Source organism: Ptychodera flava, chromosome 11, assembly GCF_041260155.1.
Source record: "Ptychodera flava strain L36383 chromosome 11, AS_Pfla_20210202, whole genome shotgun sequence".
Taxonomy (NCBI): Eukaryota; Metazoa; Hemichordata; class Enteropneusta; family Ptychoderidae; genus Ptychodera; species Ptychodera flava.
Genome location: NC_091938.1, coordinates 30,112,029 through 30,138,694, shown reverse-complemented (window position 1 = coordinate 30,138,694; position 26,666 = coordinate 30,112,029). Strand labels below are relative to the sequence as shown.

The 26,666-nt window shown below is 36.0% G+C and overlaps 1 pseudogene; it reads left to right on the top strand.

Annotated features, from left to right (window-relative positions):
• Positions 1-1,339: 1,339 nt before the first annotated feature.
• LOC139144050 (arylsulfatase B-like) lies at positions 1,340-26,666 on the top strand (annotated as a pseudogene).

Here is a 26,666-nt window from a genome sequence, read left to right as displayed (position 1 = left end):
ACTTCTTGCAAAGTACTGGCGGCGAGATGGACTGTGTACACAGTGACGTCAAGCAAATAAAAATGATTGACTGCTCCAGCCATTATTCTGGCCAATAAGGAGAATGCATGAACTTAGTGTTACTGGCGTCGAATAGAACCCTTTTGCCGGCCTTTGAATTTCGCACCGAACAAGCCGTTTGACAACTTCTTCTTTCCATCCTTGAATAACCGGCGACTATTATCGCATTTTGCAACATGGGCCCCACAAACAACACAGAAATTTTCACGCGTTTTCGTTGATACAACAAAGGTCGTGCTGACTTTGAACAAAGGTCATGCTGACTTTCGCACTCGACATTTTGCCAACAACGCCATGTGAGTTTATGCGCGTCCATCTATTTTTTACATCCATGGCACGTCTAACTTGGGGTCATATTAGATAACTCTTCCCAATATGTAAAATTTAGTGATATCATCTTATGAATAATACATAAGTAAATAAAAACGTCATTTCATGAATAATTTATAGCAACGCAAACCCTGCAAGAAAGCCAAGTTTGTGATTCCGGGTGAAACTCCCTTGTATAGCGTTCACCCGACTCATCGCGTCCACTCCACTCACGCGAACGTTTCACATGAAAGCAAAGTACAAATCATTGCGTTCACTCAAACATTCACAAATCACAGACTTGAGCCAAGTCTATATAATCTCGTGCAACACAAACAAAGTCTCCAAAAAGTTTAACACCTTTGAAGGTCATTTTAATATGAAAAGGCCATAGTCTACCGAGACGACCATGGAACAAAAAGCATGCCGCGTTGCTAGTCTGTTTTTCTATTTGTCTGTGGCGTAAATAAACAATTTGGCAGTGAGGTGCCGCAAGTGCAAATGATTTTTTTATCTCTTCCTGGCTGTTTTTGACCCCTAGGTTGAAATCAGTTTTGTTGTGCCCACTTGTATCAACAGTGGAGGGTCAGCATTAAGACAGCTACGGCATTCTATAATTACAGGGCTGTTCCGAGTTACTGAACGAAAATTCTTCTGATTCAAGAGTTTCTTCTTTGTCCTCATTTCATTTAATGAAAACAGAGCGTAAGCTTTGAAATTAATATCGTGCAAAACTCCCTAACACGGTAATTTCATGTTGAACTACTTTTTTAGTCTTTGCTTTACACTATCCATTTTATTTCCACATACTCAGTAATACCCATTCATTTTCTTGCAGGAGCAACAACATTATATACTTCATACTATTATTTGCTAGCCATGATATGTATCTTATTGTGTCGTAACAAAGAATAGTATTAAAGGTGATAACTACATGTGAGAAAACGTTGGAACACAACAATACTGGCTATCGTAAGGTAACCAGTTGACGTACAGTCAACTAGGCTAGTTTGAATTTGAAGATTGAACATAGGAGCTAAAGGACTTGTTTTCTTCTCTTGAGAAACAAAGGCTGATGACTCTCATTTGATATTGTCTCGCGTAAAGCATTTAAGTGGCATCACGAATACATTGGATATTTTTCCTGTTACAATATCGTGATGTCACGTCTATGTCGACTACACATTCATATATCCACTATTAGTCGCCTAAAAAGTAAGTAATTTCCGAAATAGTGCAATTTGTGAAATGAATGAGGACAAAATCTATAACGCTATAGCTTCAGATTTTAAATTAAGCGATAGCACTGCAACAGTTTAAACAACGAAACATGGAATGCTTAGCTATTTCAAATGGTAAACATTCAAATTACCGAAATCAATCCACCATATGTTACAATTTGAATCTGCGTTAAGTCGTTATCCTGTTACTATACAGGCTTTGCTGATAGCACATGCGCACAGCAGCATACGTGAAATAAGTACCAGGCGCAAAAGTCAGCTTAATGAACTAGTTGCCATGATGGACGTAAAAATTCTGGTTGTGCTCAGTTTTCTAAAGTTCCCGGCGGTTTATTGCAAAGACAGGCAACCACACATTGTGTTCATCTTGGCTGACGATCTCGGCTACTATGATATTGGTTACCATGGCTCTCGGATCCAGACGCCGGTTTTAGATAAATTGGCAAATCAAGGAATTAAGTTGGAAAACTACTACGTTCAACCGATATGTACCCCTACGAGAAGCCAGTTGATGTCTGGTCGCTATCAGGTAGGTACTCAAAGCGGTGGAACTTTCGCTACCGTTTTTCTTTTTAATACAAATCATTGCTAAGTGTTGATGTCTCAAAATATCGCATGAAAATACACAGCGATTTCATTCTTCTTCTTACTGTACAAAGTAAAAAGGATTGTTAACACATTCATTGAGAACAACATACTACTATACTGTTAACAACTAAATTCTGGTCAGGACTAAAGTCGTTTGTCGATGATAACAAATTAATTACTTTTACACTGAGAGGAAGTTGAAGAGTACGCATTTTGACAGAATTCTAGTGGTAGCAGAAGAAAGTATATAAAAACAAAAAGTAATTCAAAATATAAAATGTTGTCGCAAATAGACCTTCAACCATGGAAGTTCAAGAAAACGTTACGGAAAAAGTCACAGAAATAAAAGCTGAAAGTTTTATCTCATTTAAGAGGGTGAATTTACCTTGAATCTAACTTGCACCTTAAATGAAAGAATTCAAAGTAAGCCGGACCCTTCCAGCAATTATCTTGTTTTTCTATTACCTATGTCACCATCCGACGTAATCCCACCGGCAAATATATGGAGAGGTAACATTTGGCTTGAGAAAGCAATCAGTCAGCGTCATGTTATTAATCATGATTAGAAAAAAAATCCAACGAACCAGCCTGTGCAAACTCAGTATCGCCACGCATACCGATAACGACAGAGTGATAAATTAGAAAGAGAGAAAACATGCGCAGGAACATCGGATATAAAACGATAAGTACCTTATACTGAAATAGGATTTTGGGTTTTAGTGAATTGCAATTTTAGCTTTGTTTGTCTTTGTGTCACAATAACCACGAAGACAAAACAGGCGTATTGCCATTTCAGAAAATCTTCATATATACAGTGCGAATAATTTTGTAAAAAAAAGGTATTTCCTTCCCACCACTGTCAACAAATGAAGACCTTATCAATTGGCACAGATCAGCGTTATCACGCTGCTAGGCAACGCAGGGTACTTTACATATTTTAATTTTCTCATTTCGCGCATGCGAAGTGCATTTTCTAACGGCTAGATATTTCACAGTGTTTATAGCGATGACCGTTTTATGGAATTTTTTTGTGTCATGTGACATAGCAGCACTAAACTCGACGATACAGTTCATAACGAGAAACAACTTTCCAATCTCACAGATAATGCATGGAATGGCTGGATCATTCTTTAAAAATATTGAGAATAGTGTCTTAAATGTTGTGTCAGTCCTCAATTCAATACTCTCACAACCAACCAGGAGTAATTGGCGACACTGCATAATGCTGTAAATTCTCTTTCAATGTTTGGGTTCTATCGTCTTCCTCGTGTAAATTAGTAGTACGACATCAGGTCAACCAAAAAAGATGTTTGCGATGAAAAGGGTGCTCACAAGCACGCTGCAATCAGAAAACTGGGAAACTATGGCGGCAAATGTTTCATCATCAGCACGCCGAACACATTCGGGTTTTTTGCTCAGTAGAAAAAAGGGCCATATAACAGATGAGACAGTGACTAGCAATCGATAGATCGTTTTACCGACGTGGAGACCAAAATCACACGGCGGCGAGCAGCTACGGTAGTATAGGAGCTTTCTAAATCGTGAGAAAGGTCAGCTCTAAATCATGGATGGAGGAAAGAGGAGAAGAAACTAGTCGGCGGGTACTAGCGAGGGGCATGCTTTTGGCTTTTCAAATGTCCGTCCTGTTTAAAGCGCCTAAAATCATGGTACATCTATATATTAAAAAACAATTCTGCAAAATGAACTATTTGACTGTCCACGATTATTGCTCGACGGGTATATTTGTAATGTCACAAAAGGTATGGTATTAAATTTCCATTTTTGGCTGCATTTCAAGTTTGCTTATTACTTTAGAAACATGACGCAATACTATGCATGTTGCGCATCTCTGCATGCCTATAGACCTTTCCCGGTTATCCCACAATGCATTGCAGCGACTTTATCAAACACCGTTATAAGTTCGAAACAGCGAAAACATGCTGATTTGTTTTGTACAACGGATTGTTATAGAAGAATGACACAAATTTGCAATACCAAATAATGCCCCGTGTATAATCTAACCATCAGCGACGAAAATATAGGTCAGGGTGCAATCTGCCATAGAGTAACGTACCCTGCGTGTACCCGGCTAAAAAGTTCTATGCGTAACGTACGCTTTGTATACCCTGGCGCGCACTGCATCATGGAACCGGTAAAAGAACTATTTGCCTTTGCAACACTGTCTTTTAATGGCATGCCCTTTGCCAGAGGACATTTCTCAAATTCCAAGTAATTAAACTATAATCTGATCTGCTAATAATGAACTTTGAAGACAGACTCCATATTTTATCACTTGCAACTAAACCTCTTTCTCCATGTAATAGCGTTAATTCAGGTATGGAAAATTTGCCGTATAATTACGAATTGTTAGACGTACTTTGCTTCAGCTAAGGAAGCAATTGAAAATGACTAATAGTATAGGAATTTTAATAGTTATAAATTGCTTTTTAACCACTTTCTATTTCATAATATGACATTATTACGAAAATACCTAGACGGATGCATGAGGATATTGGCTCATTGAATAGACATGTATGTATATATTTACATACTCATGTTAACTATAATTTTGCATTTGATAAGAAAACAAAGGTGTCCATTAATTACAGAAATAAAATGCATACACATACATGCATACATACATACATGCATGCATGCATGCATACATACATACATACATACATACATACATACATACATACATACATACATACATACATACATACATACATACATACATACATACATACATACATACATACATACATACATACATACATACATACATACATACATACATACATACATACATACATACATACATACATACATACATACATACATACATACGCACGCACGCACGCACGAACGCGCGCGCACACACACACACACACACACATACATACATACATACATACATACATACATACATACATACATACATACATACATACATAATATTAGCTGTCAAGTTCCTTTGCTAAGAGTTTTAATGAAGACAAATCTTTAGGAAACCATGTTTAACACTAATGAAAGGTGATGTCTTGTTATACGCACGTAGGTCTTTTGAAATTTTGAATATCGGTAAGATTAAGGTTTTCTTCTGGATAATAACATTCATAAATGCACTTTCCTATAATTTTGAAATATTACATTTTCATTTTATAATAACAAATAATGGCTAATAGTTGAAAATTTTCATTTTCATGTTCGCCTTTAACCTTCACGGTGCATCGCACAGGATTTTGATTAGAGTGTTTGTAAACTTGATTCTCATAGATACATACTGGAATGCAGCATAAAGTCATATTCCCCTCACAGCCATCGTGTCTGCCAATTGATGAAGTTACCATCGCTGATAAACTCAAAGAAGCTGGTTATGCTACTCATATGGTTGGGAAATGGCATCTTGGACATTACAGAGAAGACTGCCTGCCAACCAAGAGGGGCTTCGACACTTTTTTTGGTAAGCCGAGTTTCATGAAAGAATTGCGTATTTTGTTAATTTGTAAATTTCCAGTTTCGTTGGTGCCAGGGGTCTAATCCGAGTTTAATGAATGTTTGTTAAGATCATTGGATATGGCTTGATACCATTCGATGAAAACATTAGTATTGCTGTAATGTATATAAGTGTAGCCTACTAGTTTCTTAGCGTTTCTAATATGAAGTTGAAAACAATCCCGAAATGACCAGTTTCTTATCCATTATCTGCACAGTTGCATGAAGTTTGGCACTGTCTTCGCTGCATGAAGATGTTGTGAGTACATTAAGTTCTGTACACAAGAAACAGAAATGTAAAACATTCATCAGAAACCGTACGTCAGATATATTGCACCATCACTTAACATATGCTGACAATGGTCAAAACTACTGAGCTATATTTGCATCATCTGGAAGGCATTGGTTTGTAACTCAGTGTCCTGTTGAAATTTCGTCATGATTACTGTACAGAGCTGGGTTATACACAGGGACGCGTGCACACAAACCAATTAACACGCATGTCTGGAATCATTGGCTGAAAACAAATGAGCTGAAGTAAAGACTTTGCCAGATTTAACTTTACCGAAGTATCCCAATAAGCTTACTTCCGTCGTATTCAATTCAATTTCTTTGTTTCTTCTTCAAGGATTTTACAATTGTGCAGTCGACTACTATACGTACGAGAAGGACAGTTTTCATCATTTTGCAAACGGTACTTCGGTACGTTTGACTGGGAGAGATCTATGGAGAAATGACGAGGAGTTTGTGGCCCCGAAGTATACAGGACAACACAGAACTAAAGTGTTTGCAAACGAAGCTCAGAAAGTAATTCGGAACCATGATTCAGACGAGGTAAATTTTGTTCCTTCGATTTTCACTTTATTCACTATTTACGCGGCGATCATTGTAATTAACACTAGTAATCTTTCCTCTAGCTTGAAGCGTTCTATTGATTAAATTAAATTACCATGCGTAATATATTGCCACTGCAAACAAGTGTAGGCATGGAGATTTAGATTACAGTATTTAGAAAACTGCTCATGTGAACAAAAATAAGAATAAATGTTAATAATAGCGAGCATGCCATTATTTTGGTTTCTAGAAAGCCTTTGCATGAAATTTGGTGAATATACCGCTGATTTTATCAGTGTGTCTTTCTATAGCATCTATTTTTAACAAAACAATCCTCTACACTAAGTTGATTTTGCTGAGGACCTGGGTTCAAGGGTTTATGAGTGGGGAGGTCATCGGTCTGTTCCTTGAATCATTCTTGTTCTTTTTGGCAACGAAAAGACAACATTTAACAATGAGCAGTGGCAATTAGTTTTATGTCACTATTTTTATAAAAATCATATTTGGATTTTTTCAGTGCTAATAACTCTCGATTTTGTAGCTAAGTACTCGTAGGGCCACTGAACCAACAACTTTAAAATGCCGCATAAGATTAGTGAACCATAAGAAAAAAATGCAAAAAAGCTTTAGAGTATGTGAAATTTTAAAACAGTTTAGAAGGTTAATGTTTGGCATGGTTTGTTCTGCTAAAATCAGTGGGTACATGTCCAAAGGATAGATGGGATAAAGTAAATATTAAAATCACAGAAAAAATCCAGACATAAAGATATGCGAATGACTAAGGTCTCATGCAACTTAACTCGCACGCATCTGGATGCGCAGCCCAATAGTTGGACTACAGTGACATCAGATAGATAGATAGATAGATAGATAGATAGATAGATAGATAGATAGATAGATAGATAGATAGATAGATAACTTTATTGCCATATATACATGCATGTACATTAGGAAGTTGTCTTGCTGTCGTCACACAAAACAACACAACATCAGATATTACATGTAACTAAGAAACACTTTAAAAACCGACTATAAAACCAAAAAAGTAATACGAAGGAGGCATGAGTAAAAAAGAATATAAAATCTTATGATTTCTTAAAAATAAATGCTTCTGACTTTGTGATCTTTCACTTGAAATTCCATGCTATCGTAGATATCAAGCATGGACATTTTTCCAAGCATAAATACGGACAAGGTCGACATGACGATTTCTCATAGCAAGCTGTCCCTGAAATACTTTGAGCACAATATCGCTGGTTGTGTTCAGCAAGAAAGAGACCTGTTTATCTGTGATATTAAGCAACTCTTGTTCATTAACAAATGACTGTTATAATAGTGACAATTACGGCAATAAGTCGGCAGTATTGCTTTAGCGGTATAATAGGGCAAACAATAAATAATAAATAAGGATTGACCTATCTACTGTCTTAGAAATTGAATAAAAAATTAAGCTAAAAACAATTTATTGCGGCTGTTGCTATGATAATGAGTTTTTGATAGTCGGATTAAGGGAGACCAAGCAGACACAAAACGTTCTGGACATCGTTGCATATGCCATAAAGAACTCATCAAATTATATGGCCATCGTGCTTTGAATTTAAATTGCCTGTGTGTATATTGCTTTGGGATGAAATTTCGATGAACAGATACTTTTGATATAAAAACAAAAACCCCAAATTATAATTAATATAAGTATTATATAGAAATAATAACGCGAATAATAATAGGTTCAATTTCCGTGAAAATTTCACCATAGGGGTATTTTGGGTCGAAAAGACCAAATATGATATCGATTTCACTGCCCCACGTTTCAATGGTAACCATTTTAGGGGTTGAAAATTTCAGTTTTTCTAATATCTCATAGAAAATTACTTTGATTGATATGAAAATTATTTACTTGGGGAGTTTTGGTAAGAGAACAAAAAGCCAGACTAATTTTAATGTTTCAAGTTGCCATGGTAACAATTTTGGGATTGAAAATGTGACTTTTTGCCTAATTCCTACTAAATAACTATTGATGTAAAAAAATTGATCATGAGGGTTTTTCTGATTAGCACACCAAAAAAAATCACACGATTTAAAGGTGAGATGTTTCCATGGCAACCATTCAGGAGTAAAAATTACCAGTTTTTCAAAGATTCCACCTAAAATCCAGTAATCAACAGAAAGTGTTATATCAAAGGGATATTTTGGGTTAGAAAGACTGAATATCCAGTGTAAAAACAGTAATCAAAAGAAATATTATAACAAACGGTTATTTTGGGTTAGAAAGATATAATATGATATCCAATTTTACTGCCCTATGTTTCCATAGTAACCTATTTATGTTTTAAAATTTCAATTTTTTTTCCAAATTCCATTAAATGTTATCCCAGTTACTATGCAAATGCTCTCCTAAGTGTATTTATCAAAGCATGAACTCCATGTTCATTTTTGTTTTATGTTGCCATGGTAACAATTTTTTAATTTAAACCATAATTCACTGTTTTTTTATTTATTTCATTGATTTCTAAGTAACAACTTTTAACATTTGTTCTATAATAATAATTGTAATTTCTTTGCCTTCAGCTAGGAAGAATAATAAAGATAATGTATACTGGGGCCATTCTGGTCAAAATTATGCTTTTCGTTAATTTTAGTGTGTTAGAATTAATTTTATATAGACCAGAAATAATTTTTCAAGCATTTTTAATTTTGTTTCATGCAGTCAACCCAAGTAAGTGTTATACAATATAGTACTAACTTATTATGCATTCATTGAAATAAGTTTTATGCCTTCAAATTAATTTTACGTGCTAAAATTAATTCTACTAGTATCTCAAATTAATTTTATGAAGCCAATTCCCCTTAGCACCCAATGTACCATTATTTATCACAAGCAGTAACAGTAGCGCCCAGTTTTTTTTAAATTAAAACATTATTCACTGGTACATATTTATTTTATGGATTCATAATTAACGACGTATTAATATTCATTTACTATGATTTCTTTGCCTCATTCCAGGAAGAATAATGAAGAAAAATTATTTTTGATTGTAACTAAAGTAAAATTATGACCATGTAGTGGTGCATTATTTTTTTTGTGGACTGGCGTGACCCCATAAACTCTATGATTAGCTAGATCTCCCCTTTCCATGGTAGCAACGGCTAAATTTGAACATAGTGCCTGTATACCTTTAAATACTTTTTTTAAACCCAGCAGGCCAAGACAAGGGGGAAATATTACAAGTTAAATGTTTCGTGTTTAATACTGCCCTGGTTGTAAAGAAAATTAAACTAACACCAACTCTCAATGAATTTTGCCCTATTTCTCACTTGTGCGAACGTCGTAGGAAACACTTAATGCAACAATTTACCCTAATATAAAGAATCGGCTGTCAATTAAACTGCGGTTGCTAACCAACCGGAGGTAAACAGTGAGACTAAACGTGCCCAGAAATACTAGCGCAATAGACTAATCGTTTTGGCGTGTGCCAACTCACTTATAGAAAACCGCAAAGACTAGTCGTTTTGGCGTGTGCCGGCTAATCTGCTAACAAAAAACAGGAAACTGCAAAACCGCAAAAAGCGATAAAGAAATGTAAATAGCTACGGAATAGTTTCTATAAAAATCGCTACACACGAGTGTCAACCATGGGGCCTATAGCACAATGGAATAGCCAGTATTATTGTAAAAGGCGATAGTCATATCAAACTATTGACATGCGGCAAAATAATTAATCTTTCTACCTTTCAGCTTGGTGAAAAACGCATTTATTGATTCGCCAAAGGCCTGTGGATTCGCTTATTTTTGCACAACTGCTACATGGACATAGGAAAAAGTTCGACTCACCCTAGCCTCTCGATTGTTGAATATAACCACGGTCCATGATGAGAGTTCTCGAATCAAAAACTGTAGCCGTGCTCGAATACAAATGTCTTCTCATTAAATTACGTCATTGTTATACAAGAGTTAGCATTCAAAGTCTGTCACCCTGTTTTTTTCAAAGTTTGGAGAAGGGCGGCGTTTCCATCTGAATGATTGAACGACGTGAAACGCAAAATTCCATCGCATATTATCAGGCAATATGTACAGTAGAAATACTGTAAACGCTCCAGGTACGGTATAAGCTTATACTCCACAAAATGGCTACAGGCGGCATGAACTTTCTGAAAGGATTTCCTAAACGTCCTACTTGTTACCTTAGAGACTCACATGTGTTGTCCTGAAAAGTATTTTCTGCAGTAATTCCAGTTTCTGTCAACTTGCACAACATTTTAGAGCTCAACAACTCGCACGAGACAAAGAAGTTCCAGACTGCACGTTCACTTCACGTTCACGCGCATATACGTATACGCAATTGCGCATGCTCATATTGTCAGCTGTACTGGCATAGACTCTCCACAGTCGCGCGCTAGCGCTGTGCCTAGTTTTGTGCGCGCGCGCTCACGCAACGATGGGCCTTTCACGCTTCGCTATGCATGTGAGCTGCCAGACACAGCGACCTTCGGTTTTTGCAAGTATATGAATATTCATAAGGGTAGTGACGTCAAAAGAAACATCTATCTAACTGGGCGGAGAGAATATATACTAGCTGGTAGACCTATTAATACGCGGTATGTTTTTATTTTTCATTTTTAATTTTATTCGGCTATGGTACTTGTATTTTTTTTTTGATTAACGGATGTGTGGAGTTCCATAAAGTATCCGGATCAGGCTGAAATCCAACCGGTCCAAACCCTGGGATCGTGTCGCGATTCGCGTTGCATCAATACCTGCTGGTATTGCTTAAACTGCTTAGTGTCACTTTTCCGACAAGCATTACCCCTTGGCTTAATGATATCCCCCTCCTCTCTCCGTACAGTATGATGCATAATTCTGCGCTGCACGTACGACAATTAGAAGTCACCCCTATTGACAAAATTAAAATAAACAACACCTCTTTTTTAGAATTTCCACAGCTTCAATGAACTGTTATTAGATTTCTATATAATACTTATAGCCCCTTAACTTGTATAGTATTATATAGAAATAATAACGCGAATAATAATAGGTTCAATTTCCATGAAAATTTTACCATAACGGTATTTTGGGTCGAAAAGACCAAATATGATATCGATTTCACTGCCCCATATTTCCATGGTAACCTTTTTAGGGGTTGACTATTTCAGTTTTTCTTATATCCAATGAAAAGTTATTTGATTGATATTAAAATTATCTAGCGGGGGAGTTCGGATCAGAGAACACAAAAACCAGACTTATTTTAATGTTTTGAGTTGCCATGGTAACTATTCTTGGATTGAAAATGTTACTTTTCCCTAATTCCTATTAAAGAAGTATTGATTGATGTAAAAGCTGATAATAAGGGTTTTTCTTGTTAACACACCAAAAAAATCACACTCATTTTAATGTGAGATGTTTCCATGGCAACCATTCAGGAGTAAAAATTACCAGTTTTTCAAAGATTCCATCTAAAATCCAGGAATCAACAGAATGTGTTATATCAAAGGGATATTTTGGGTTAGAAAGACCAAATATCCAGTGTAAAAAATCCAGTAATCAACATAATTATTTTACCAAAGGGTTATTTCAGGTTAGAAAAACAAAATATGATATCCACTTTTACTGCCCTGTGTTTTCATAGTAAACAATTTCGTTTTAAAATTTCATTTTTTTCCTAAGTCCATTAAAAGTAATCCCAGTTACAATGCAAATGCTCTCCTAAGAGTATTTATAACAGCATGAACTCCATGTTCCTTTTTGTTTTATGTTGCCATAGTAACCATTTCGGTAACACAGTTTTTTTATTTAAAACCATAGAACCTCGAGAGGGTCTATGTTAAAACATAATTCACTGTTTTTTATTTATTTTATGGATTTGTAAGTAACATCTTTTAACATTTGTTCTAGAATAATAATAATAATAATTGTAATTTCTTTGCCTTCATTCTAGAAAGAATAATAAAGATAATGTATATTGGAGCCATTTAGGTCAAAACTATGTTTTCCGTTAATTTTAGTGTGTTAGAATTAATTTTACATAGACCAGAAATAATTTTTCAAGCATTTTTAATTATGTTTCATGCAGTCATCCCAAATAAGTGTTATATAGTATATTACTAACTATTATGCATTTATCGAATTAAGTTTATGCCTTCAAATTAATTTTATGTCCTGAAATTAATTCTACTAGTATCCGAACCCAATCCTTCTTATCACCCAACGTACCATTATATATATCACAAGCAGTAACAGTAGCGCACAGATTTTTTCTTATTTAAAACATAATTCACTGGTACTTATTTATTTATGGATTTATAATTAACGACGTATAATAATGTTCATTTTATAATAATTTATTTTGATTTCTTTGCCTCATTCCAGGAAGAATAATGAAGGCAAATTATATATTGCTGATTGTTTAACTAAAGTAAAATTATGGCAATGTAGTGGTGCATTATTTTTTGTGTGACCTGGCCTGATCCCATAAACTCTATGATTCTGATGATTAGCTAGATCTCCCCTCTCCATGGTAGCAACTTGAATGGCTAAATTTTAACATGATCCCTGTATACCTTTAAACATTTTTTAAAACCCAGCAGGCCAAGACAAGGGGGCATATTACATGTTAAGTGTTTCATGTTTAATATTGCCCAGGGCTCGAAATTAACTTTTTTCCCCTAGTAGTCCACTTGGGCAACCATATTCTGAAGTTGGTAGCCCGGTGACACTGGCTGGTAGCCCATGCATATTTTAGATCAGGGGTATCTTTTTTCGTTAACCAGACAAGAAAGGGCTATTTTACAAGGTTCTGCCCATGAAGTGAATTTTCTAGTCTTTTGATGTGTATACTTGCACACCTTTAATGCCCAAGGAAACAGGTGTAATGGACGACAGTGGGACTCAAAAGTTTTGTGACCTATAAACAACCCGTTTCACTCTCAGAGTTGTATGCAAATTTTAAAAGTCGCCATGACAACATGACAGCAATATGGCCTTTTCAGCACTGAGACATACTGTAGCAGGGCTAAAAATAGACCATGGCCCTTCTGTTGGGAGGAGGCATAATTTCCGTGTCATTTAGATTGATACATTATTATCAAAATGCAACGAGAATGCGTTTTTATTGGCCATCGTTTCCTGTGCCTGTCATTCAAGTACATCAGTTCAGATATGGAAACTTTGTTGCAAAGTTCCATCGCACGGCCGGTTGTCTCCAGAACAAAGTCATACTATGGCAAATTTCTATGCCCAGCTGGGTTTGACTGCATTTATCTAGCTCGTCCCAAAGTGACGGACGCATCTTTCAACCTTTCAGCTTGGTGAAAAACGCATTTATTGATTCGCCAAAGGCCTGTGGACTCGCTTATTTTTGCACAAGTGCTACATGGACATAGGAAAAAGTTGTTGAATACTCACTGTTTCAGTGAATCCGCCATGATGATGAGAGTTCTCAAATCAAAAAATGTTGCCGAGCTCGAATACAAAAGTCTTCAACGTCATTGTTATACAAGAGTTAGCATTCCAAAGTCTGTCACCCTGATTTTTTTCAAAGTTTGGAGAAGGCCGGCATTTCCATCTGAATGATTGAACGACGTGAAACGCAAAATTCCATCGCATATTATCTGGCAACAGTAGAAATACCGTCGCTCCAGGTAAGTATAAGCTTATACTCCACAAAATGGCCACAGGCGGCGTGAACTTTCTGAAAGGATTTCCTAAACGTCCTACTTGTTACCTTAGGGACGATTCAGAATTTACTTCCAGGGGGGGGGGGGTTGGAGGATTTTCAGGGGGGGCCAACCATTTTTCCCAAGAAAATTTAGGGGGGCCAGACAAAAATACCACAATCTTTTAGGGGGGGCCAAGGAAAAAAAACATCAATTCAATATTTGCCCAGAATTTCTGATCTCTACAAAAGAGAACCATAGACGCTACCTGGGTGACAGATAAACTCACATGTTTAGTTAAACTCCTTTAGCTGCCAAATTCGGTAATATTCACAGTGGTTTTGTTTTATGCATCTACTGCAGTATCTTGTTCTCCTCCCTGAAGCGTCATGAAATGTCCAGTATTTAGCATGTCAACACAAACCATACAGTGAACAGTCAGGGTTGTTTTTGTTGAAAAGAGATCTCGAATCAAGTCCAGGCTAGAATTCATATATCAACAATAACAATGGTCATTTATGTTCACACTGGTATGTTGCTAAATACAGCATTGGGTGTTCTATGTAGTGATAGAATATCAAACAAATGCTGATGCACAGAGATGAACATTGAACAAATGCTAAAAATTACAGCAAATGTCTTTTTAAGGTTGGGTTTACCTTGTAGCTTGTAAAGCAGTTGAAAGTTGTATGAAAAAGAAGTGTTAATTTATGCAAATCACCCGATTTCTTGGCTTCTTTTGCCTCCCAATTTCAAAATTTCCAAAGAATTTAACTCCACTCCGGCTGGGTCAAATTTTCTGAAATTTCACATTATGTTTTTTACATGCTATATAACACAACGACTATCAATTGGTTTTGTTTGGCAATAAAGCTCTTACATTTTTAATAAGAGGCATTTTGAATAAGAGGCATCTTAATTTTGCTGATCATGATTTTAATCAATTATTAGTGTGTCAGTCTTTAAACCCCTACAATTTTAAAATGAGGATGGATAATGCCAAATAAAATAGTTGTTTTTTTCTACATATACTCTCCTTTCAAGTGAAATATTACATTTCAGAAAATACTGTCTAGTTTTTTACTTAAATTCATTTTTATCATTAATACCAAAATTGTTTTTACCCCAAATATACACCCACTTCATCCTTTGAGTAACTACTGCTACCATACTAAACTTTAGAGTCTCTGCTTTTTGAAAGTATATGGTATGAGGGGGTTTCCTTGTCATCTTTGATGAGAAATATTGCTTTGAAAAAAACTGTATTGGCAACATGCAGCTCCACCTTAATTCAAACAAAACGACTTGCTACTCTGCCACTTCTTAAAGTAACATGGTCACGTTGGTTCTCTGGGATTTTGTCAGTGTCAGTTTCTGAGTCACTATCATATTCAGAACCAACACCATCATCATCACTCTCAATGACTCCAATGACAGAGGTTTCCAATTCAGAGTCACTGCTATCTGACTCTGACTCATCTGTGACATAAGTTGTTACAATATCTTTCCCTGACAGTTTTCTTAAATTGAATGAAGGTTGTGCATGTACGGTATATGTGCGGTTATAATTTGAACTTTTTCAGCTTTCAATTTTTTTTGTTGTGGTAATTTATGTTTATCAAGGTATTTTTTTAATTCTTTTACGTTTAAATTTTGAAGGTTCCCACTCAAGAGCAACTTTAACCAGTCATAGTCCTCGTATTTTTTATCCTCTCTTCTTTTCTGCTCCTTTTTTCTATGTTTCATTCTCATCAATTTTACCCTTTCTAAATTTTTTAAATGTTTTACATAACTTTTTACAGTGCTTACATCTACTATAAACTTTTTTGAAAATAAATTTATGGCCGTCTCATCTTCAAGTTAACTTTTCAGCGAATAGTTTTTTAATGTTTAAAATAAAAATATTATGTATTACTGTCAAAATATATTGGTGATAAATTTACAAAAGGGTTGATTTTCCAATAATGCTGTATGGGCATCCAGAAGATTATGTGGCACTGCATCAATGCTATGGTGTCGGATTGTTGAAATATTGTGTACACAAGAAATTTGCTGTAGTCCAAGAAGTGATCTCAATGTGTATGAGGCTAGGAGAAATCTGGATAGGCTTACACATTGTGTATTGATGCTAATACTTTTGTGTCCCATTCATTCTGATATGTATAATCAAAGATTTCACAGTGGCGGCTGGCAGAAAAGGCAAAAAAACAAATTAACATGTATTGTTTCGTGTCATCTGAAAACATGTGCATCAAGACTATTTTAAAATTAAAGTTTGTTAAAAATATTTGAAATATGAATGCTCTGTCAATTTTGAAAAATACTGCTGACAAAATGTGAACTTTGACTTACACAGGGTAATCTGCATTTTAATATGAACATTGGATTGTGAATGGAATGAGCAGAATAACATGTGAATTCATGTTTTGGATAAGGTGTTTTGTTCAAGAAATGTTCTAAAATATTCCTCAGCAATTGTTGCTTTCAGTGGCAGCTACTTGGTCTTATGACAACCAAATTAGAAAAAAAGAGAAAATTAAAAATAAGTTGGCTTTCACCAATTTTAATTCCTAATGTTTAAAACTTTCACCGTGAGTCTGCAAATATTCAGCATCATCAAATGAAAATGTATGCTGAACGTGTGCATGTACATGTACATCTCACTTTCCAGAAATATCTGGATATCTGCAAATGATGTACCATTAAACTTCAAGATATATATCACTTTGCCAATTATCTGCTCCTCTGATTTTCTGTTCACTATTTCTAACTGACATCTTTGCTTGTCTTTGTGTGCATCATATTTATCAGTGAGACATAACGAAAAAAGTATTCATATTTAGTAATTAACTTTTCTTCAGAAATTTACAACCAGATATGTTTATTGCTACCCTTTCCAAAAGTGTGCCACTTGCAGTCCCTGCAAATCATTCTTTTTATAGTCACATAACCCTGAAATGATTTGTTATATCATCGATTATATGTCCACTACAGTTCCTGCAACTTGTTAGACTGGATATGTCTATAATGTATAAGCATGCATGTATACCGTATATTAGGGGGGGGGCATGGAAAAAAAACAGGAAAGATGAGGGGGGGCCATAGATTTTTTCTATAATTTACTAGGGGGGGCCGTGGAAAAAAATCACCCAGAAAATAGAAAATCCTCCACCCTCCCCCTGGAAGTAAATTCTGAATCGTCCCTTAGGGACTCACTTGTGATCTCCTGAAAAGTATTCTCTGCAGTAATTCCAGTTTCTGTCAACATGCAAAGCTCAACGACAAGATTATAGCACGAGACGTAGTGTACAGACTACACATTCACACGCTGGTAAACTCAATTGCGCATGCTCATATTGGCAGACTACACTGGCAAACGAGTGCACATGCGTGAAGGTATATTTGCAGCAAATACACTGGCATAGCCTCTCACAGTCGCTGTGCCTTGTTTTATGCGCGCCCATGACTGCCACGATGGGCCTGCATTTGAACACCTCTTTTTTAGAATTCCCACAGCTTCAATGAACTGTTTTTAGGTTTCTATATAATACTTACAGCCCCTAAACTTGTAATAATTAATATAAGTATTATATAGAAATAATAACGCGAATAATAATAGGTTCAATTTCTGTGAAAATTTCACCATAAGGGTATTTTGGGTCGGAAAGACCAAATATGATATCGATTTCACTCCATGGTAACCATTTTAGGGGTTGAAAATTTCAGTTTTTCTAATATCCCATGAAAAGTTACTTTGATTGATATGAAAATTACCTAGTGGGGGAGTTCGGGTCAGAGAACATATAAACCAGACTTATCTTAAAATGTTTCGAGTTGTCATGGTAACTATTTTGGGATTGAAAATGTTACTTTTTTCCCTAATTCCTATTAAAGAAATATTGATTGATGTAAAAACAATTGATAATAAGGGTTTTTCTTGTTAGCACACAAAAAAATCACACTCATTTTAATTTGAGATGTTTCCATGCTAACCATTCAGGAGTAAAAATTACCAGTTTTTCAAAGATTCCACCTAAAATCAAGTAACCAACAGAATAATGTTATATCAAAGGGATATTTTGCGTTAGAAAGACCAAATATCCAGTGTAAAAATCCAGTTATCAACAGAAATATTATACCAAAGGGTTATTTCGGGTTAGAAAGACAAAACTTGATATCCTTTTTTTCTGCCCTGTGTTTTCCATAGTAACCTATTTGCATTTTAAAATTTCAAAGTTTTTCCAAATTCCATTGAAAGTAATCCCAGTTACTATGCAAATGCTCTCCTAAATGTATTTATCACAGCATGAACTCCATGTTCCTTTTTGTTTAATGTTGCCATGGTAACCATTTAGGTAACCACAGTTTTTTTTATTTAAAACCATGCATATTTTAGATCAGGGTTATCTGTTTTCGTTAACCAGACAAGAAAAGGCTATTTTACGAGATTCTGCCCATGAAGTAAATTTTCTAGTCTTTTGATGTGTATACTTGCACACCTTTAATACCCAAGGAAACAGGTATAATGGACGACAGTGGGACTCAAAGTTTTGTGAACCATTAACAACCCGTTTCACTCTCAGAGTTGTATGCAAATTTTAAAAGTCGCCATGACAACCTGACAGCAACATGGCCTTTTCAGCACTGAGACATACTGTAGCAGGGCTAAAAATTGGCCATGGCCCTTCTGCCGGGAGGAGGCATAATTTCTGTGTCATTGTAATTGATACATTATTATCAAACTGCAACGAGAATGCGTTTTTATTGGCCATCGTTTCATAAGGGTAGTGATGTCAAAAGGAACGACAATTAGAAGTCACCCCTATTGACAAAATTAAAATAAACAACACCTCTTTTTCAGAATATCCACAACTTCAATGAACTGTTATTAGATTTCTATATAATACTTATAGCCCCTAAACTTGTAATGATAATAATATAATAATAATAAATAATATAATAATAATAATAATAATTAATATAAGTATTATATAGAAATAATAACGCAAATAATAATAGGTTCAATTTCCATGAAAACTTCACCATAAGGGTATTTTGGGTCGAAAAGACCAAATATGATATCGATTTCACTGCCCCATGTTTCCATGGTAACCATTTTAGGGGTTGAAAATTCCAGTTTTTCTAATATCCCATGAAAAGTTACTTTGATTGTTATGAAAATTATCTAGTGGGGAGTTCAAGTCAGACAACACAAAAAACAGACTTATTTTAATGTCTCGAAGTGGGATTGAAAATTTACTGTTTCCCTAATTCCTATTAAAGAACTATTGATTGATGTAAAAAATTGATAATAAGGGTTTTTCTGGTTAGCACACCAAAAAAAATCACACTCATTTTAATGTGAGATGTTTCCATGGCAACCATTCATGAGTAAAAATTACCGGTGTTTCAAAGATTCCACCTAAAATCCAGTAATCAACAGAATGTGTTATATCAAAGGGATATTTTGGATTAGAAAGACCTAATATCAGTGTAAAAATCCATTAAATCAACAGAAATATTATACCAAAGGGTTATTTTAGGTTAGAAAGACAAAATATGATATCCATTTTTACCTCTCCTGTGTTTCCATAGTAACCTATTTGCGTTTTAAAATTTCATTTTTTTCCCAAAATTCCATTAAAAGTAATCCTAGTAACTATGCAAATGCTCTCCTAAGTGTATTTATCACAGCATTAACTCAATGTTCATTTTTGTTTTATGTTGCCATGGAAACCTATTTGGGAACCACAACTTTTTTATTTAAAACAATAGACCGTTGAGTGGGTCTATGTTAAAACATAATTCACTGTTTTTTATTTATTATATGAATTTCTAAGTAACAACTTTTAACGTTTGTTCTATATAATAATATAATAATTGTAATTTCTTTGCCTTCATTCTAGGAAGAATAATAAAGATAATGAACATTGAGGCCATTCTTGTCAAAATTGTTTTCCGTTTATTTTAGTGTGTTTGAATTAATTTTATTTTGACCAGAAAAAATTTTTCAAGCATTTTTAATTTTGTTTCATGTAGTCATCCCGAATAAGTGTTATAGAGTATAGTACCAACTTATTATGCATTCATTGAATTAATTTTATGCCTTCAAATTAATTTTATGTGCTAAAATTAATTCTACTTGTATCTCAAATTAATTTTATGAACCCAATTCCCCTTATCATCCAATGTACCATTATTTATCAGAAGCAGTAACAGTTTTTTTTGTTTTATTGAAAACATAATTCACTGGTACTTATTTATTTTATGGATTTATAATTAACGACGTATAATAATGTTCATTTTGTAATAATTTATTTTGATTTCTTTGCCTCATTCTAGGAAGAATAATGAAGACAAATTATTTCTGATTGTTTAACTAAAGTAAAATTATGGCCATGTAGTGGTGCATTATTTTTTGTGTGACCTGGCGTGACCCCATAAACTCTATGATTCTGATGATTAGCTAGATCTCCCCTTTCCATGGTAGCAATGGCTAAATTTGAACATGGTCCCTGTATACCTTTAAACATTTTTTTAAACCCAGCAGGCCAAGACAAGGGGAAATATTACAAGTTAAATGTTTCATGTTTAATATTGCCCAGGGCTCGAAATAAACTTTTTTTTCCGTGGTAGTCCACTTGGGCAACCATGTTCTGAATGTGGTAGGCCGGTGACACTGGCTGGTAGCCCATGCATATTTTAGATCAGGGGTATCTTTTTTCGTTAACCAGACAAGAAAGGGCTATTTTACAAGGTTCTGCCCATGAAGTGAATTTTCTAGTCTTTTGATGTGTATACTTGCACACCTTTAATGCCCAAGGAAACAGGTGTAATGGATGACAGTGGGACTCAAAAGTTTTGTGGCCTATAAACAACCCGTTTCACTCTCACAGTTGTATGCAAATTTTAAAAGTCGCCAGGACAACATGACAACAATATGGCATTTTCAGCACTGAGATATACTGTAGCAGGGCTAAAAATAGACCTTGGCCCTTCTGTTGGGAGGAGGCATAATTTCCGTGTCATTGTGATTGATACATTATTATCAAAATGCAACGAGAATGCATTTTTATTGGCCATCGTTTCCTGTGCCTGTCATTCAAGTACGTCAGTTCAGATATGGAAACTTTGTTGCAAAGTTCCACCGCACGGCCGGTTGTCTCTAGAACAAAGTCATAATTTGGCAAATTTCTACGCCCAGCTGGGTTTGACTGCATTTATCTAGCTCGTCCCAAAGTGACGGACGCATCTTTCAACCTTTCAGCTTGGTGAAAAACGCATTTATTGATTCGCTTATTTTTTGCACAAGTGCTACATGGACATAGGAAAAGTTGTTGAATACTCACTGTTTCAGTGAATCCGTCATGATCAGAGTTCTCAAATCAAAACATGTTGCCGAGCTCGAATACAAAGGTCTTCTCATTAAATTACGTCATTGTTATACAAGAGTTAGCCAAAGTCTGTCACCCTAATTTTTTCAAAGTTTGGAGAAGGCCGGCATTTCCATCTGAATGATTGAACGACGTGAAACGCAAAATTCCATCGCATATTATCTGGCAATATTTACAGTAGAAATACCGTATGGCGTCGCTCCAGTCCAGGTTCGTATAAGCTTATACTCCACAAAATGGCCACAGGCGGCGTGCCACTTTCTGAAATGATTTCCTAAACGTCCTACTTGTTACCTTAGGGACTCACTTGTGATCTCCTGAAAAGTATTCTCTGCAGTAATTCCAGTTTCTGTCAACATGCAAAGCTCAACGACAAGATTATAGCACGAGACGTAGTGTACAGACGACACATTCACGCGCATGCTCATATTGGCAGACTACACTGACACTGGCAAACGAGTGCGCATGCGTGAAGTTATATTTGCAGCACAGATTTCGCGGAAAAACTCATGCTTTTTCCATCCCAAAACTTCCTCGATCGCTTACAGTAAATGCACATGAACAAAATAAAACCCAACAACGTCAGCACAGGGAGAGGGTTTATGGTTTTCGCCACAACTACAAATGCCACGCTGAAGATACATTTAACATTCCACTGGCATAGACTCTCCACAGTCGCTGTGCCTTGTTTGTGGGCGCCCACGACTGCTACGATGGGCCTGCGATCAAAGGCTACGCTGTGCAGCTCAGCAGCTGTGAGCACGCGCTGCCAGAGACAACGACTGTTGGTTTTTGCAAGTATATGAATATTCATAAGGGTAGTGATGTCAAAAGAACACCTATCTAACTGGGCGGAGAGAATATACGTACGACAATTAGAAGTCACCCCTATTGACAAAATTAAAATAAACAACACCTTTTTCCTTTTTTCAGAATTCCCACAGCTTCAATGAATTGTCATTAGATTTCTATATAATACTTATAGCCCCTAAACTTGTAATAATAATAATAATAATAATAATAATAATTATTGTCATCATCATCGTCCTCTTTTCTATCTTTCTCTCTCGCTCCCCTATTCCTCCTCTTCTTCCTCCTCCTCCTCCTCCTCCTCCTCATCATCATCATCATCAGAATAATTACCATTTTCATAGCATTGTTCTTATGGATATTATTAACGTTCATGACCAGCTTTTTTAATATTTGGCAACTGCTTCAGTTAATATACATAGTGTTAAGATATTGAACGAGGAAGGTGCTGGAGGGTAGCGTTGATTAGGGGATAATTATACATTCGCTTTCCTAATAATATTTTAATTTCTTTTCATCTTGTTCATACACTGAAGTAACACCTGATACCTAACATGTTTTCTGCAGCCTCTATTCCTGTATTTGTCCTTCGGAGCCGTCCACGTTCCTTTAGAAGCTCCAAACAAATACGAAGAGATGTATGAGGATGTAGAGGACTATGATAGGCGTCTAGTTCTTACTCTTGCAACCATGATGGACGAAGCTGTTGGAAATGTCACATCGACACTGAGAGAAACAGGGCTGTGGGACAATACTATAGTAATATTCTCCTCAGGTATGACATCGTCAAATAGGCAAATGTTTATGTTCTTTTAAATGGTTTTATATTTAGCGGGTTTTACACGACAATTTTGCCTGGCATTGTTGCTGTACCAAGGTCGTTTATAGTAATCTCCCTTCCCATTTCTTGACTAATGACAGATAATGGCGGGGCAACTAGCCGCGGTGGCAGCAACTGGCCATTGAGAGGAGGCAAAAAGGCGTACTATGAAGGAGGAATTAAAGTTGCTGGTTTTATTTCCAGTCCTTTACTACCACCTAACCTACATGGATCCACAAACAGGGAGTTAATACACGTCAGTGACTGGTTCCCCACATTAGTTCACCTCGCTAGGGTAACCTCGATGGTACTAAACCTTTAGATGGATATAACCAATGGGATACAATTAGGTGGGTAACGTTTTCTAAATGCCAATTCCTCTCAGTCAATTTATTTTGTTTTGAATGTACACAAGTCAAATCTATTGGATCTTTACCGAGAACATCCTTGACTTTACAGGCATCAAAATCCATCTCCACGAAAGGAAATCCTCATTAACATAGACCCGATGATAGAGTGTGAGAAATGTAAGAACGATAGCCACTGGCAGAGTACAAAATTCGATGTTCATCTGAATGCTGGTCTTATTGTCGGTTCGTGGAAATTACTGACCGGCCACCAAGGTAAATAGACCAAATTTTACAGAATGTTTTGAAATAAAGCTTTTGGTTGTCTTCGTACACAGTGAGCCTCACTGCAATCAACCAAGGATACTTCTCACTGTTCAAGAAAGTGTAATTCGATCGTCAGAGATTACAGAAATTGATGTCCTTCGCTTAGGAAGCCTGCAGTAAGTACTGGCTGGGGTAGGCCAGGGGAAGGTGGGGCGGGGGTCACTTTTTAGAAAACTGTCCGAGGGGGAATGTCATTTTTTATAAACCTATCTCAGGGGAGGGGGAGGGTCACCTTTAACATAAGCTGATTTTACGGCCAAACCTTTGATTGTCCGTGTGATATTTCCTCAATAGAAAATCAGTAACAAAATTCATTGATTCTTCTAAATACATAACAATATCGACAAGATTCACAAGCAATTAAATAAAATGCTGTGGTATCCAATTTTAAACACCTTGAACAGTTAAAAACTGATGAAAGACAAGAAACAAGAACATATGGGACAGATTGCAAGTGTATATCAATTATTAAGCGTCTATAAATGCATAGACATTGTTAGTTTTATGTTTTATAGTTCTGTCATAGACTACCATGTACAGTGAATCAACATTTCAGTGAAATTCCAAAATCTAATTTCTTGCATAAACATCCAATTGTAACCATCCTAATCTAATCAAATACATTAATACCAATACTTTCACCGAAATGTTGATTCACTGTACATTGTAGTCTATGACAGAACTATAAAACATAAAACTAACAATATCTATGCATTTATAGACACTTAATAATCAATAACAATCAATAATCAAGCATACATGAATACACAGATTTATCTAGTTTTGTATTTGAAAAAATTATTCATAGTTTCCTCATAGACCACCATGTATAGTGAATCAACATTTCGGTGAAATTCCAAAATCTAATTTCTTGCATAAACATCCAATTGTAACCACCCTAATCTAATCACGTACATTAATATCAATAATCAAGCATACATGAATACGCAGATTTATCTAGTTTTGTATTGGAAAAGAAATTATTCATAGTTTCCTCATAGACTACCATGTATAGTAAATCAACCTTTTTCAATGTAAATTAGCTGATACTGGTTCAGTTATTCCTTGGGAGAATAATGCAGTGATTAGGGGAGGGTCAAGTTTTAGAATGTCGGACAAGGGGGAGGTTTATATTTAAGACAAGAGGTAAGGGGGTCACATTTTAAAGTACAGGTGCGCACGGAATTCCCCAGCCCCCTGTAATTACTGAAGGCCCCCTTACTGCTTTCTAGAAGCAAACGTACACTCATCTGTCCACGGCGCCGCCTTTGATGACACAATGGCACTTTGTAGTAATTTAATATATAACTACAAGTTTAAGATTAGATATTTATTTGTTTGCCACTAGTCCGGTAAAATATAACGTATTTATGTTACCGTCCTTTTAGATCACGCCTATTGGAGCTCGCCATCGGAGGTTCCAGACCTGCAAAGCGAAAGAGGCTCCACCTCACTGGGCAAGATGGTTTCCTTGTACAACATCAAATCTGACCCGACAGAACAGACTGATTTAGCGGAACGTTTGCCTGGCATTGTACATCGCATGTTGGAAAAGCTGGCCGATTACAATAACGGCGCGGTGCCCCCATATTATCCTGAAAATGAAATAGAAGCTGATCCCTCAAGACATGGCGGTGCTTGGGGTCCATGGGCATACTTATAACAGTAACAAATCGCTCCCAACAGAAGTGCAATCAGAGGGACCGAATTTATGTTACCGACGCTAGCTGTAGGTTTTCAAACTATGCAAAATACGAATCTGATGGCGGCAATGGTCGATTCTTCTACGAATAAGGTTCGGCTGCATAGTGATGTATGACTTGTTATTGTAATTAAACTTTTCGATTGGAAAGTAATTTTGTTATTCAGATACTGCATCACCTGTTTTTGGCCTATGTCCTCCCGTATCAGGGGACCTATGTTGGCAGTTGGCTTGTGTTAGTGTGTCAGAAGGTATGTACGAGTGTCTGTGTGAGACTGAATTTTTTCAGTGTCTCTGATATCTGTGAGAGCTATATATCAAATGTCGCGTAATTTTAAACACATTATCTTCAGGTACAAGCTAAATCTGAAAAGGATTAGGAGGATGTGGGTTGCTTAATTAAGCAAAAAGTAATTTTCAAGTTTAAGTTCCTCTAAATTTTGCTCATTTGCATGGCAACGGAAGATGCATTATATTATTAGTTGTCGGGTATAGAGGACTTGGGCAAGCTACGTGTGTTCAGTCACTTGAGCTATTGTAATACTAAAATCTATCTATCTGTCTGTCAGTCTGTCTGTGTATTTCTTTTTGTTTGTCCGTCTATCTCTGTCTTTAATAAATGTCTCAAAACTTCTTATGGCATCGGAATCAAAGCCGGTACATAGATGTTGTTCGTGTATGGCAAGAACTTATAAACTTACGTGGTCGGCATGGGTGAGTTGCATAGTTTAATAGCTTGCACAACGGGCCGCCGAAAGTGGCCGCAAGCGGCACACTGATACGCATACGTCAGTACAGTACAGTACAGTACGACAAGCTTTAAATTTTTGACGACATGGTCGCTGCAATTGCAATCCCTTAATTCTTGTTATTGCGTCATCGTACGTCACGTACAGCTTCAATAGTTTTTTTGCAGATTAGTGAAGTACTCATTTTTAAAGGAATTTCAGGTTACCTCAGGAATTTTAGCTCAGGCAACCGCAGGCGGCTCATTGATCGTGTGCAAGCGATTTCATCAACTTATGTGACGAAGAGACGTTTATGGAAAGCCATGACTGACTTATATTGTCTAATATCATATTGTCC